Consider the following 17,037-nt stretch of genomic DNA (forward strand, 5'->3'; position numbering starts at 1 on the left):
AATTGACATTGGTTTTTGCCAGGAACTAGGGGCAAGGGGTATTACTGACCTGCAATAACTTTCCACCCCCACCCAACACACACACACACACACACTCTCACACACACACACTCTCACACACACACACATTTGCTGGGGCCAAAATGTAGGCCCTCCTAGAAACATTGACACCAGTCTTTGCCCTGGAAATGTTTTCAGATTTTTACTTAATTGGTCATACTATTTCAGTATCAGTACTAGACTGATTTACTTATTGTTGCTTTATGGTAAAATTTGATATCTAGTAGGAAAAGCCTTTTCTTTTTCACAATTTTCTATACTCTTCACAGTCATTTATTTTTCCAAGTGATCTTTTTAATTATTAGCTCATGGACTAGTCCAAAGGAAAATTGTCTGTGAGGACTTAAAGGAAAATGAGAGCTGAAGTGCATGTTAAACCCAAAACCCTGTGCCAGCACAACAGGAATGAACAAAAAGAATAAAAAAATGTACTAGGAAAAGCCCCAGCATTACACTATACATGCTAAAGAATTTGGCCAGATGTAATGCCATTTGGAACAAATTGAGAGAGTCCCATGATTTGACACATATCTCCAGCTCGTAAGCACAGGGCAATGTTGCAGACCATAAGTGGAGGAAATTCCAAAGGGTCCCACTAGTATGAGTGCTGGGGGCTTGGGCAAGCTGCTGGAAGAATAGGAAACATCCCCCTTGGAGCCCATTGACTCATCATTGATTGCTAAGTGATCATGTGTTGCAAGAGATACTACCAAGCACACCATTTCTTCTCTGTGTTTCCTATAATAAGATTGGAGCACTGTCTGGAGGCAAAGTCTACTTCACAATCACAGAGCACACTGAACACAACTGGAAAACTAGATGGAAAATGATGGATCATTTCTAAGTGTGATGGTTAAGTCCATGTGTCAACTTGGCTAGGTTATGGTGTGCAGTTGCTTGGTCAAGCAAACACTGACCTGATTGTTACTGTGAGGATATTTTGTGGACTTAAATCATTAATCAGCTGATGGCATGTATGGTTGATTATATCTACAATCAACAAAGGAGATCATCTTCAGCAATGAGAGATGTCTCATCCAATCAGTTGAAGCCTTAAAGGAAAAACTGATGATTTCAGCAGTAAGAAGGAAGAATTTCTATCTCTACCTCAGCCAGCCAGCTTCTCCTGGGGAATTCCTCAAAACCTTCAGTGGAGTTCCCAGCTTGGGGCCTGTCCTACAGAATCCAGACTTGCCAATCCCCAGAGTTGAGTAAGCCAATGCATGTATTAAATCTTATAATATTGATATATGAATAGATATGTATGTATATAAATTTACTGCCAATTCTGTTTCCCTGGAGAATCCTGACTAATACACTCGGCTATTTAAACTGTTGTAGGATACAAAGAAAGGAGGAATTCTTACCAATTAATAAAAAACAGCATACTGCTGTTTTATGTAATTAATGCACAAGGGAAAACTAGAGAGATATGAAAACTTATTTTTAAAAGACCTTTAATAAAATATTAACAAATAGAATCTAAGAGCAGATTTAAGGAGCAATACACCATGGCAATGATTGTTTACTCCAAGATTACAAAGACTAAGTATTAGGAAATCTATTAACGTTGGTCAAAGGGGGAAAAAAAAACATATGATCATGTGGTAGGTGTTTACAAAATATTTGGTAACATTTTCTACCCATTCCTGATAAGTGCTCATTGTCAACAAGGATTAGGTGAATAGTCCCTTAACATTGAAACATATTTTAAACCAAAAGCCAATATCATGCTTAGTGATTAAATACTTTTGACCTCTGTAATATGACATTGCTTTTATGTGATAGCCATTGCGATTAGACAAAAGAACAAGTAAGAGGTTTAAACATAAGAATAGAGAAGTCAAGTTAATCATTATTTGCAGATAATAGAAAGTCCAAGAGATTCCATAGAAAAACTATTGAAAACTAAGAGTAAATGAGAATTCAGAAAAGTGTTCAGGATACATCATTAATATTAAAACCTTAAAAGTCTTAAAATGTACTTAAAAATATAATCCAAAATTAATCAGTTTATGAAAAAACATAAAAAATATACAAATTAATTTGAATTATTTGATGAACACCAGAAAATCATCAAGGAATATAAAATAACATATGACTGAGTAAAAAGGTCTATCCTATAATAGGATGGAAATACTTAGAGTAGTGGAAAAATATAAATTCTTCCAAAATAATTTAGAGAAATTTCCAAAATCCCAGCATGATATTTGGGGGAGGAGGCATTTGAAAAAGTGTTCAAATTGCATGAACAAAAAGTGATATTTCAAATTAATGGTGATTGGGAAAAGATAATCACATAAATAATTGTACTGTTATAAATATGATGAATGAAGAAAAGTACAGGTTGATATAAATGTTTTAAATAAAATGTGGGTTCTTATCCACTCATCATATAAAATGAATTCCAAATATGTCAAATGCTTTAAAGTAAAAACTGAATTTATATAAAAACTAGGAAAAAAGAATGGATAAATATTTTTATAATCTTGTGATATGGAAAGTCTTTCTGAGCATGTCATGAAAAACAGTAATCATAAACAAAGATCAACAACCTTAACTGTGAAATGGTGAAAGATTTCCAGTGGCAAAAACAAACAAAATTCTAAAAATAAAGTTGAAAGACAAAGAACAAATGTGGGGAAATATGTGCAATACGAATGTCAGGCAATTTGTTGCTACCCTAATATATTAAGAGTTTGTATGATCATTTAGAGTAAATTGCCCAGCTTCCCAAATAACAAAGTACAGATTCATCAGCTGATAGAATTTTTTCTCCTGCTCCTACTGACATATTCTCCCGTAATCTGAAGGAAAAGGGTATGAACAAGGGCAATTCTTATCACTCACTCTTTTCAGGATTCTCCTAGTGCCCTGTACACACACACACAAGTGCACACACACACACAGCCTCTCCTTGGACAGTTGATTGTCTGATTACACCTGTGTGCTTAGAGTCTACACCTCCCAGCCTACTGCTCAGCTGTTCCTGAGCTTTGCCTTCTTTCTGGATCCAGAATAATGCCCTGGAAGTGGTCATGGAGAGGGCATATTCTGTCCACTTGCCTGCCTTCCAGAATGGAATCAGTAAACAGAGAAGCACAACTGCCTAGTTCTGGCTTAGGTCATCGGAAGGCAGGGTGTGTTTTCCTGCATTTGCAAAAGGGCTCTGTTTTTGTGAAACAAAGCCCGAGTGTACTATGTACTGAAGTCCAGGCCTTCTCAGATTCCGCCAAGATAGGTTGTCTGTCTCAGTTTTTGATGGCATTAGGAATCCCTCCACCAACGCCATCAATTTTGTCAAGGGCTTCCTGGGTGATTTAGGGAGAATTTCTGGTTACGAGTGACAGCAATGGAGGCCACCAGCCCCACGGTGACCATAAACAGTCATTTTTCCACTCATCTGTCCATACACTGGATAAAGGGAGTGTGAGCCACAAGGTTTTCACAATCATGCAGTCACACTATGCAGTCTACACAGTTATACAATCGTCTTCAAGAATCAAGATGTATTTTGATCTTTAATATCTTTCTTGCAATTTCATGCTTTTGTTCACATTCTTACTACTCTCCTTTATAGAATTTCTCTCCCAGTCTTCTTGGCCTAACAAAACCCTACTAATATGGCAAGGTCCATTTCAAACTCTACCGTGTGACTTTTGCTCACCTCTCTGCTCTCACACTTGGCACTCTGAATCACTATACAGTGCAAAACCTTATCACCGAAGGAGCTCAGTAAGAGGTTGCTGAGTATTGTGAAATAAAAGTTGGACTAATTTCTCAATCACGGGGTAAATTCAAGCTTAAAACCAAAGCAAATAACATTAGTTCATTTCTGTGGGAAGAGAGTCAAAGTTGCTAATAATGAATGCTAAATTAACAACAGAAGGGACTGGAACGTATTCTTCCCATCTCACTCCTTGGAAATTGTATTGGGAAGCTTCCTGGGTATCCTCAGTCTACAGGACACACCTGGTCTTTTTGGGGTTTAAGAAAGGCGACTCAGAGAGATGTGATAAACTGCAAGCCTTAAATTAGAGGACAATAGCACCCTAGAAGAAAAGAAAAAAGGAAATTTAGTAATAGAAAGTTTGTACATGTTATGTGAGCTGAGATGTGAAGCATACGTGTCTTTTTTTTAATTTAATTTGAGATTGTTCACATACCATACAATTATCCAAAGATCCAAAGTCCACAATCAATTGCCTGTGGTACCATCATACATTTGTGCATCCATCACCACAATTATTTTTTTCAATTTTTAGAACATTTTCATTACTCCAGAAAAGAAATACAGACAAAAAAAGAAAACTCAAATCCTCCCATACCCCTAACACCTCCCCTTAATTATTGACTCATGGTATTGGTATAGTACATTTGTTACTATTGATGAAAGAATGCTAAAATACTACTAACTGTAGTATATAGTTTGCAATAGGTATATATTTTTCCCTGTATACCCCTCTATTATTAACTTCTAGTTATAGTGTCATACATTTGTTCTACTTCATGAAAGAGATTTCTAATTTTTGTACAGTTAATATTGGAGATTGTCCACCACAAGATTAATTGCTTTACACATTCCCATCTTTTAACCTCCAACTCTCTTTCTGGTGACATATGTGACTCTAAGATTCCCTTTTCCACCACATGCACATGCCATTCAGCACTGTTTGTTGTTCTCACAATTACGTGCTACTGTCACCTCTGCCCATTTCCAAACACTTAAGTTCAACCTAGTTGAACATTCTGCTCATAATAAGCAACTGCTCCCCATTCTTTAACCTCATTCTATATCCTGGTAATTTATATTTCATGTCTATGAGTTTACATATAATAATTAGTTCATATCAGTGAGACCATGCAATATTTGTCCTTATATGTCTGACTTATTTCACTCAATGTATTGCCTTCAAGGTTTCTTCATCAATCCATTTTTTTAAAAGATGGTTTTGTTCACCCACCATACTTTCCATCCTAAGTAAACAATCAGTGGTTCCCTGTATAGTCATATATTTATGTTTTCACCACCATCACCACTATCTATATAAGGACATCTCCATTTCTTCCACAAAGAAGGAGGAAGAGTCAAAGAAGGTAGAGAAACAAAAGGAAAAGAAAAAAAACATGACAGCTAAAAAGCAATAAAAGGAAAGATAGAGTTAACCTAAAGTGGAATAAAAGAGTCAGACAATATCACCAATGCCAAGAGTCCCATACTCCTCCCTATGTCCCCCTCTTAAAGGCATTTAGCTTTGGTATATTGCCTTTGTTACATTAAAGGAAGCATAATACAACATTTCTGTTAACTGTAGTCTCTAGTTTGGATTGATTATATTTTTTTCCCAATACTACCTCATTTTTAACAACTTGCAAGGTTGACATTCATTTGTTCTCCCTCATGTAAAAACATATCTTTACCTTTTATCACAATTGTTTAGCACTCTAGGTTTCATTGAGTTATACAGCCTCAGTCTTTATCTTTCCTCTTTCCTTCTGGTGTCCCACATGCTCCTAACCTTCCTCTTTCAACCATACTCACAGTCATCTTTGTTCAGTGTACTTACATTGCTGTGCTACCATCACCCAAAATTGTGTTCCAAACCCCTCACTCCTGTCTTTTCCTATTTGTCTGTAGTGCTCACTTTAGTTTTTCCAGTAGCACAGGTATCTTGTTCACAAACTCTCTCACTGTCTGTTTGTCAGAGAATATTTTAAATTCTCCCTCATATTTGAAGGACAGTTTTGCTGAATATAGGATTCTTGGTTGGTGGATTTTCTCTTTCAGTATCCCACCACTTTCTTCTTGGCTCCATAGTTTCTACTGAGGAATCTGCACATAATCTTATCAAGCTTCCTTTGTATGTGATAGATCACTTTTCTCTTGCTGCTTTCAGGATCTCTCTTTATCTCTGACATTTGATAATCTGATTATTAAGTGTTTCGGTGTGGGCCTATTCGGATATTTTCTGTTTGGGTTATGCTGCGCTTCTTGTATCTATAATTTTATGTCTTTCATAAGAGATAGGAAATTTTCATTGATTATTTCCTCTATTATTGCTTCTGCCCCTTTTCCCTTATCTTCTCCTTCTGGGACACCCATGACATGTACATTCATGTGATTCATGTTGTCATTCAATTTCCTGAGATGTTGTTCATATTTTTTCCATTCTTTTTCCTAACTGTTCTTTTGTGTGTAGGATTTCAGGTGTCTTGTTCTCCATTTCCTGAGTGTTTTCTTCTACCTCTTGAGATCTGCTGTTGTATGTCTCCCTTGTGTTTTTCATCTCTTGTGTTGTACCTTTAATTTCCATGGATTCTGCCAGTTGTTTTTTCAAACTTTTGATTTCTACCTTATGTTCACTCAGTGTTTTTTTTTTTTATAGCCTTCATCTCTTTTGTTATATCTTCCCTGAACTCATTGATTTGGTTTTTTATTTGATTTAGGTTTTTTATTTGATTTTCTTTGAAAAACTTTAATAGATTGTTTCATTAAAATGAAACAATATCTCAACTGTATCTTGATTGAGGTGTAAGTTTGTTCCTTTGACTGGGTCATATCTTTGTTTTTACTAGTGTAGATGGTAGTTTTCTGTTGTCTAGGCATCTGGTTTCCTTGGTTACCCCAGTCAGATTTTCCCAGACCAGAACAGGTTCAGGTCTCAGAATGGGGTTATATTCAGGGTGTATCTTAGAAGAATGATAGACTTTCCTGTGAGGTTTCCCATCACTGTGCTTTTCCTAACCTGCCCAGCAGGTGGCGTCTGTCAGCCTGTCTCTCCTGACTGGTGTAAGGAAATGTGGCCCCTTCAGTTTCTGTTCTGGCTGTTTTCCCCCAGGCTCTGGGGTCTGGTTCTGAAGGGCAAGCTGGGTCCCACCTCCTTACTCTAGAGAAGATATACCCCCTATGGAGTTTTCATGTACATTTTAATAGTCTCTCTTACTCTGTTATCTCCACCCCTGTCTAGATCAGAGTGCTGTGAACTGTAAATAGCTGTGGCTATCTCCTCTGAGTCCCTCAGGTTGAGAGAGAGAAAAAGGGACAGAAAGCCCTATTTTGAAGCCAGTACATGGCCCCCCAGTTCACTCATTAGCTAGAGGTAACACCTGGTCTTCTGGGCTCCCCCTCCCGTGACAGATGAGTCTCCTGGTTCTTTAAGTTCAGTCATCACTAAAAGCTTCTGTCTGCTTGTTGGGGGTTTGTAGCTTGTATTCAGCAGTCCACATTTGTTAATTAAAACCCCAGTTGGAGTTGGACTGAGCTATATTCACTCCCTCTGGGAATGCTGCTTTCTATCACAGCGAGGTTTTGCAACAAAGCCTGCCATGAGGGGAGGGAGCCTCTGGCACAGTTCCACAGTTTTTATTTACAGATTTTATGCTGTGATCTCAGGCATTCCTCCCAATCCAGGCTGGTGTACAACGAATGGACAGTCACGGTTGTCCCCCAGCAGTTATTCCAAATTATATACTAGTTGTTCCTGGTTGTTCATTAGTTGTTCCAGGGGACTAACTGAATTCCAGTCCTCTCTATGTCACCATCTTGCCCCCTTCCATACATGTCCTTTTGAGACTGAAAATTTTAGTCAGCTGACTGATGTCCGTCTGGCCTTCTACCCCAGTGTCCTCATGTTCTTCCTTTGTTGCTTCATTTTGCTGGTCTGAAAAAATATATAGGTAAGACTTCCAGAGAAAAATAGCAGATTTTCTATAAATGATCTATTCATGTTTTCCTCCTCTGTGGGAAGATCTTATAGTTTTTTTAATAGATATATAAGGATTTTATGAAGTATGCCTATTAACTCTTTGTTAACTATATTTATTACAAGTAAATTATTTTCCAATGCTTGGATATTTATTCTCACACTTCCCTAATAATCCATCATTCCCACTCATTTGAAATTGACAGACACTGGAACAGGATTAGACTTTATTTATTGGGAGAACCACTTGTGAAGGCTAAAAGAGGAGGGAACAGGAGTAGAAGGGAGGAGCCTTCAGTCTATACTACAGGTCAAATACCTATGAAGGAAGAAAGGGAAAGAGGATTGAGTAGGAAGAGCCTTAGACCACAGTGTAATTCTGTGAAAATAGAAGCCAGGTTATTAGGAGTCCTCAAGTATATCTTACTCATTGGAGGAATGGGCATCAGGCAAGAATGGGCCAGCTGTATCAAAGAATGTTGTCAAGAAATTGAAAAGACAGCCTGCAGAATGGGAGAAAATATTTAGAAACCATATATCTGATAAAAGGTTAATATACAGAACGTACAAAGAAATCCTACAACTCAACAGCAAAAAGACAAACACCCCAATTTAAAAAATGGACAAAGAATTTGAATAGACATTTCTCCAAAGAAGATATTCAAATGGCCAATACACACATGAAAAGATGCTCAACATCATTAGCCATTAGGGAAACACAAATCAAAACCACAGTGAGACACCATTTCACACCTGTTACAATGGCTGCTATTAAAAATAGAAAATAACATATTTTGGGGAGGACATGGAGAATAGGAATCCTCATACATTTTGTAAAATGATGCAACCACTGTGGAAAACAGTTTGGCAGTTCCTCAGAAAGTTAAATGTAGAATTACCATATGGTCCAGCAATCCAAATTCTAGGTATATACCCCAATGAACTGAAAGCAGGGACATGAACAGATATTCTCAAATCAATGTTCATAACAACATTATTCACAATAGACAAAAAGTGTAAGCAGTGCAAGTGTCCATCAACAGATCAATGGATAACAAAATGTGTTATATTCCCATAATGCAATGGGGGTGGGATATATGAGAACTCTGTATTTTCTGCATGATTTTTATGTAAACCTACAACTTCTCTAGTAAAAAAATTATATTAAAAAAAACAAACTTTGGAGCATAAACACACACAAACACACACACACACACACACACACACACACACACACAAGAGAAGCCATGACACGCCCACCAGAATGGCTGAAATGAAAATGACTGACAATTCCAAAGCTTTCCCAGGATGTGAAGTAACCAGAACTCTAATACATTAACAGTAAAAATATCTGACAGTTTCTTATGACAGTAGACATACGTCTACCCTATAATCCAGCAATTCCAATCCTAAACAGAAGCAACTGGTGATATAGATGTAAGTATCTATATCTATCTATATATTCAAATATATTTAATGTAAATGTCATATGATTTTTTATAGGAATTGACTCATTCATGCAACTGTGGGGATGAGCAAGTCCAAATTCCATAGAGCAGACTGCAAGCTGGGAATGCAGATGAAGGTTTTCAATGAATTCCCCAGGAGAAGCCAGCTAACTAAAGTAGAGATGGAAATTCTCCCTTCTGACTGCTGAAATCATCACTTTTCCTTTTAAGGCCTTCAACTGATTGGATGAGACGTCTCTCATTGTTAAAGGCAATCTCCTCAGTTGATTGTAGATGCAATGAGCCATAGATGCAATCAACTTACTGATGATTTCAATCCATGAAATGTCCTCACAGTAACAATCAGGCCAGTGCTTGCTTGATCAAACAACTGGACACCATAACCTAGCCAAATTGACACATGAACTTAACCATCACCTTCTAAACTGAAACCATCCCAGTGTCCAGCGATAGGAAAATAGATAAACTGGTATAGTCAGTCATACAATGGAATACTACTCAGTAATTTTTTAAAAAATTAAAGTTCTAGTACAAGAAACAACCTGACTGGATTTTTAAAATATTACGCTGAGTGAAAGAAGCCTTTGAGAAAAGAGTACAAACTGTATGAATCCATGTGTTCTAGAAAAGGCAAATCAAATCCATGGTAGAAAAAAATCAGAATAATGGTTGTCTCTGGAGTAAGCAAGGGCAGGAATTGACTGGGAAGGAGCATAAAGGAAATTTCTGGATGCTGGCAATGTTCTACATCTTGATATGGGTTTGAGTTACTCAGGCATATGCATTTGTTAAAATTCAGCAGATGTACACATGGTTCGTGCATTTTCTATGTATGAATCTTACATCAAAAAAAAAAGAAAACTAAACAAATATGTCCCTGTTCATATGCATGATTAAGTATTTGGGAGAAAGAAAGTATTTGAAATGCCTCAAAAATTAGATAGATTCATGGGTGGATAGAGAAAAGGAGCAATAGCAGAACTATGATTAAGCATGTATAATAAAACATTAATGATAAAATCCAAGTTTCAACTTTGCTGTATATTTGGAAAATTTTTATAATAAAATGATGGTAAGAAACAAAAAAAAAATGTGTTAAATGCAGACAATGGCATATTATTCAGCAGTAAAAAGGAATGAAGTTCTGATACAACATAGTGAACCTTAAAGACATTATGTTGAGTAAAATAAGCCAGACAAAAAGGACAAACATTGTATGATTTCACTTATGTGAAACACCTAGATTACACAAATAGGTAGAAGCAGAAAGTAGATTAGAGGTTTCTGGGAGCTAGGGGTGGGTAGAGAGGAAATGGGAAGTTACTGCTTAATGAGTAAGAGTTTCTATTTGAAGTGATGAAGAAGTTTAGGTAATGGATGATAGTGATGGTAGCACAATGTGGTGAATGTTATTAATATCACTGAATCGTACACCTGAAAGTGATTAAAATGGGAAATTTTGTGTTGTATGTATGTTACCATAACTAAAAGGGAAAAAAAAATGGACCAACACTGCTGCCATGCTCAGTCTTTGCTGGGAGGAGCCCAGGGCAAGCAGGACTTCAGCATCATCATGTTCTGGACAGCTGGGGCTGTGGGTCAGCTGTGCTCCCACAGCAGGTTTTCTTGAAGGAGGTCTAAGCAGTGCATTTCCATAGCTACCACGTATTCTTTTACATAAAAAAAAATATGCATATGCATGTACTTAGTTTGTTTCTGATATTTTTCATTTTCTACCCCTAGATCATAAATTTTTTCCTATGTTTTTTTAGAAAAAAATATAGTTTTGGAGTTTAAAAAGTTTTTGTAACATTTTTATCATTTAAAGCTATAGCTTTACAGTTTTACATTTTACATGAAACCTGTGCTCCATTTTAAGCTATTTCGGTATAAAGTTTGAGCCTTAGGTCAAGGTTCATTATTTTGCCAATGAATCTCCAATTACTGCACAGGACCAGAGGTTAGGAATTTTCCTATTGATGCCTCAAGTTGGATATTTTCACAGCCTAAGAATTGTAAATTGTAAGTTACCTATCATAAAAGTCACCTATTGTAGAAGTCAGCCCACTTCTGGTATATTGCATTCCAGCAGTTTGAGCAAACCAAAACAGATGGTCTTTCAATAAATGGTGCTTGGACAGTTATTGGGGGAAAAAAAAAGAAACTTCTCATCTCATCTCACACAATACACAAAAAACAATTATGTCCTTATATAGGTCCATATATTAAAAAATTAAAGAAGAAAGTCCTGAAAGATAATACTGGAGAATAATTGTATGATCTTGTGGTAAACAAAGTTTTCTTAAACCAGGCACAAAAAGCTTTAACTGCACAGAGAAATAATTGATAAATTGTATTACATTAAAATTAAAAACTTAGGTTCAGTAAAGGGCACTATTAAGAGTGAGAAAAAGGCAAGCCACAGGCTCAAAGAACATATTTGCAATATAGCTGAGAAAAGAACTATATCCGGAACTCCTACAAATTAATAATCAGAAAACAGGCAACCCAATAGAAAAATACCTAAAAAGCCCTCCACAAATGATATCTCAATTTCCAATAAATATATTTTTAAAGTGTTCAACATCATCAGCCATCCAAGAAGTACAAATTAAAACTAGAATGAGATACCCCCGAAATGTCCATCAACAGGAGAATAGTATGAGTAATGTAGTATACTCAAACTATGTAACAGTTTACAACAATGAAAATGAATGAACTATATGTGCCAGTTTGGATATATTATGTCCCCCAAAAAGTCATGTTCTTTAATGCAATCTTGTGAGAGCAGATTTATTAGTCTTTTGTTAGGGTGGAACCTTTTTGATTGAGCATTTTCATGGAGATGTGATTCACCCAACTGTGGGTGATACTGTGGATTAGATTATTTCCATGGAGGTCTGGGCCCGCCCATTCAGGGTGGGTCTTGGTTAGTTCACTGGAGTATTTAAGAGAGAAGCTGAATAGACACAGACCTAGATGCTTGCTGATGCTTAGAGATGCTTGGAGAGGCAGAAAGAAGGACGTTTGGAGATACTAAGCTAAGAGATGAAGCCCACAGTTTTCCCCTGAGAAGCTATGAGAGGACTCCCATATGCTTAGAGAGAAAGTCACTGGAATCAGAAGCTGAAAGCAATGCAACCCTGGAACAAAGGACCAGCAGAATCTGGCCACGTGCCTTCCCAGCTAACAGAGGTATTCCAGACACCACCGGCTGTTCTTCAGTGAAGATATACTCTTGTTGATGCCTTAGTTTGGGCATTTTTATGACCTTAGAACTTAGAAATTTGTAACCTAATAAATCCCCTTTATAAAATCCATTTCTTTTCTGGTATTTTGCATAATGGCAGCATTAGCAAACCGGAACACTATAGCTATGTGCAACAGCTGAATAATTTCAAAAAATTACTACTGAGCAAAAGAATTCAGGCACCAAACAATGCAAATTGTATCATTCTATTTATACTAAGTTTAAAAACCAGAAAAATTAATTGATGTTAATAAAAGTCAAGATAGTGGTTATCTTTGGGGAGAAAGAGAGAATAGTGACGATTTTCACAACGGGACAAGGGGAGCTTCTAGAATGTCGGTGATCTAATTTTTTATCTACATGAGTTACATGAATTTGTTCACTGGGAATATTTATCAGGCTGATCAATTTTAATTTGGGCATTTTTCTATGTAGGTTAGACTTCAATAAAAATTTATTTTGGAAAAGAATATGTGGAGTCCTATTTCCATCACAATGATTTAAGCAGCTCTATGCACCTGCTCCCTAGCAAAGCTGAGAAAATAATTTTTTTAAAAGTTAAAGTCTCTGGAAATGGTCATAAGTGTTGTTCTAGTTTGCTAATGCTGCAGAATGCAAAACACCAGAGAAGGATTGGCTTTTATAAAAAGGGGGTTTATTTGGCTACACAGTTACAGTCTTAAGGCCATAAAGTGTCCAAGGTAACACATCAGTAATCGGGTACCTTCACTGGAGGATGGCCAATGGCGTCCAGAAAACCTCTGTTAGCTGGGAAGGCACATGGCTGGCATCTGCTCCAAAGTTCTGGTTTCAAACTGGCTTTCTCCCAGGACGTTCCTCTCCAGCAAGCTTGCTTCTCTTTGAAACATCACTCACAGCTGCACTCAGTTCCTTCTCTTTGAATCAGCTCATTTATATGGCTCCAGTGATCAAGTCCCACCCTGAATGGGTGGGGCCATGCCTCCATGGGAACATCTCATCAGAGTCATCACCCACAGCTGGGTGGGGCACATTCCAAGCAAATCTAATCAGCACCAAAACGTCTGCCCCACAAGACTACATCAAAGATAATGGCGTTTGGGGGACACAATACATTCAAACTGGCACATTCCACCCCCTGGACCCCAAAATGACATTATCTTTCCAAGTACAAAATACATTCATTCCATCACAATATCACAAAAACTTAAATCATTTCAGTACCAAAAGGTAAGTACAAGATCCTATCAAAATCAATTACAGGTGTAGTGGGTCCTAAGGCATAATTCTCCTTTAGCTTTGGATCTGTGGACTTAGAACAAGTTATGTGCTTCTAATATACAAAGGAGGGATATTCATAGGATAAACATTTCCATTGCCATAAGGAGAAAGAGTAAGGAAAACAGGGTTAACGGGACCAAAACAGTTCCTAAAACCCACAGGACAAGCTCCATTAGATTTCAAAGTCTGAGAGTCATTTACAGAACAATGTCGCATCCTTGGGGCTTGAGAGAGCGGGAGTCTAACCCTTCCTAAGGGCCTTTGTGGCAGCCCTTTCCTCTCCAAATGCTTAAGTGAGTGCTCCAACATATCCACACATTGGGGAGACCACCTTCTTGGCCCCACCCTCCTCAAACATCGGGGCAGCTCCTGGATTCCCTTCCATCTCCGGGGCACACGCTCAACCCCTTCAGAACAGTGTGGTGGCAGCCAGGCTCTCCCCAATTCCCTGGGAATGTGCTCCACCCTCTTTGAGGCTTGGGGTGGCAGGACATTTCCTGAGCATTGAGGCGGAAGGCCCGCTCTCGACCTCCAGGGCAAACTCACCCTTTCCATGCTTGTGGGCTGCTCCGCTCTCCCAGCCTGAGACCTCTTGACTCCAGACCTCAACCTCCATGGCTCTGTCTTTGAAGAAAATTTTCCTTCAATTTGTTCCTTGTCTGTCTCCTCCAGTCCAGAGTGGCAATGGCTCTGTCTATAAAGATCTCGCAAAAACTCTGTTGGCTTCGCATGAAGCACACAGGGGTCAAAGCCATCAGACAATAGGACTTCCACAAATCCTTTCTGCTTAACTCCTTTTCTAATCTTGGCTTGTACTGAAATGGCGGCTGGGTTCCATGTTTGGTTACATCTTCATGTTGGGCTGTAGCTTCTGGGATTCCACACCCTGGAAGCTCGTAATTTTCTAAGCCATCAGCTTCTGGTTTCTTTGAACCCAAGAGTTCAGTTCTAAGTTTATCTCTCTCCACTCACATTTTACTATAAGCTGCAAGGAGAAGCCAGGGTACATTCTCCACATGTAGTCTGGAGATCTCCTCAGCTAAGTATTCCAGGTTGTCACTTTCAAATTCTTCCTTCCATCTGACACCAGGACTCAATTTTGCCAAATTCTCTGCCACTTTAAAACAAGGATCGCCTTTCTTCCAGTTCACAACAACACATTCATCATTTCTGATGAAGACCTCATCAGAAGTATGTTTAGAGTCCATATTTCCACAGTCTCTTCAAAGCAGTTTAGGCCTTTTGTATCAAGCTCCTCCCAATTCTTCCAGAATCTTCCCCTTATCCATTTAAAAAGCCACTCCAACATGTTTGGTATTTGCAAACACAGCAGCATCAGCACCCCACTCCTGGTACCAAAATCTGTTCTAGTTTGCTCATGTTGCAGAATGCAAAACACCAGAGATGGATTGGCTTTTATAAAAAGGGGGTTTATTTGGCTACACAGTTACAGTCTTAAGGCCATAAAGTGTCCAAGGTAACACATCAGTAATCGGGTACCTTCACTGGAGGATGGTCAATGGCGTCCAGAAAACCTCTGTTAGCTGGGAAGGCACATGGCTGGCGTCTGCTCCAAAGTTCTGGTTTCAAAATGGCTTTCTCCCGGGACGTTCCTCTCCAGCAAGCTTGCTCCTCTTCAAAACGTCACTCACAGCTGCACTCAGTTCCTACTCTTTGAGTCAGCTCATTTATATGGCTCCACTGATCAAGTCCCACCCTGAATGGGTGGGGCCATGCCTCCATGGGATTATCTCATCAGAGTCATCACCCACAGCTGGGTGGGGCACATTCCAAGCAAATCTAATCAGCACCAAAACATCTGCCCCACAAGACTACATCAAAGATAATGGCGTTTGGGGGACACAATACATTCAAACTGGCACAAGTGTATACAGAAAATAAAGAAACATTTAGTCAAGAAAATCTATAAAACTCAGTAAGAACAGTAAGAGTCTGTGGTCTTTCAACCAAGACCCACTCCCTCACTCCTCCACCCCAGCGCAGTGGCCTGGAAACTCCACTCCAAATTGGTGGAGTCAAGAACAGAGGGCTAGTCACTAAGTTGGCGAAGTGAGATGCTCCAGGGTTACTGTGCTGGTTTGAATGTATTATGTTCCCCAGAAAAAAGCCATATTCTTTGATGCAGTCTTGTGGGTCAGACGTTTTGATGCTGGTTAGATTTGCATGGAAATGCACCCCACTCAACTTAGGTGATAACTCCGATGAGATATTTCCATGGAGGTGTGGTCCCACCCATTCAGGGTGGGCCTTGATCAGTGGAGCCATATAAATGAGCTGATGGGCAGAGGGAACTCAGTGCAGCTGTGAGTGACATTCTGAAGAGGAGCTACAGCCAAGAGGGACACTTTGAAGAAAGCACAGGAGCTGCAGATGAAAGACAGTTTGAAGACAGCCATTGAAAGCAGACTCTTGCAACAGAGAAACTGAGAAAGGACAAATATCCCAAGTGCAGCGAAGAGTGACATTTTTGAGGAACTGCAGCCTAGAGAGGAATGTCCTGGGAGAAAGCCATTTTGAAACCAGAACTCCAGAGCAGATGCCAGCCACATGCCTTCCCAGCTAGCAAGGTTATCTAGTTGCCATTGGCCATACTCCAGTGAAGGTACCCACTGTTGATGCATTACCTTGGACACTTTATGGCCTTAAGACTGTAACTGTGTAACCAAATAAACCCCCTTGTATAAAAGCCAATCCATCTCTGGTGTTTTGCATTCTGGCAGCATGAGCAAACTAGAACAGTTACATCCCCACAGAAGCTTTAAACAACAAGCAAAGTACGGCAGAACTGTCTTTCTCAGAGCTCCAGAAAATAGTTAAAGGGTTACAGTAATGAATGCTGAATTGAGGAAAAAGCAGCATAAAAACAGTAGGAAAACCTCATGGCACCCTTGCTGGCTCCTCCCCACCCCCTTCCCAGCCCACCGCGGTGCCAGCTCCTGCTCCCATGCAGGCATGAATTATCTTTATAATTTTTCAAAAGTGTATGCAAGGGAGTCCATTTATAGGGTACTACCTATGTGGCTGTAAAATAGAGGGAGAGAGCAATGAGAACTTTGGACAGTTTCACCAGGGCAGTTGATACAGGGCCATCTAGGCTCTGGTAAAGAGTTCGGATTTTAAATCAATGGAAAGAAAGCCATTGAGTAAATGTGAGTGGGGCATATAGAACCAAAGAGACGAGCTGGGAGGTAGTAGGTGCAAGATATCAGCTTGATATAGGACGATGATGGCAGAGATAGATGTGGATTGGTAAGGAAGAAATTTTGTAGCAAAA

The sequence above is a fragment of the Choloepus didactylus genome, chromosome 10 (genome assembly GCF_015220235.1).
Source record: "Choloepus didactylus isolate mChoDid1 chromosome 10, mChoDid1.pri, whole genome shotgun sequence".
NCBI lineage: Eukaryota > Metazoa > Chordata > Mammalia > Pilosa > Megalonychidae > Choloepus > Choloepus didactylus.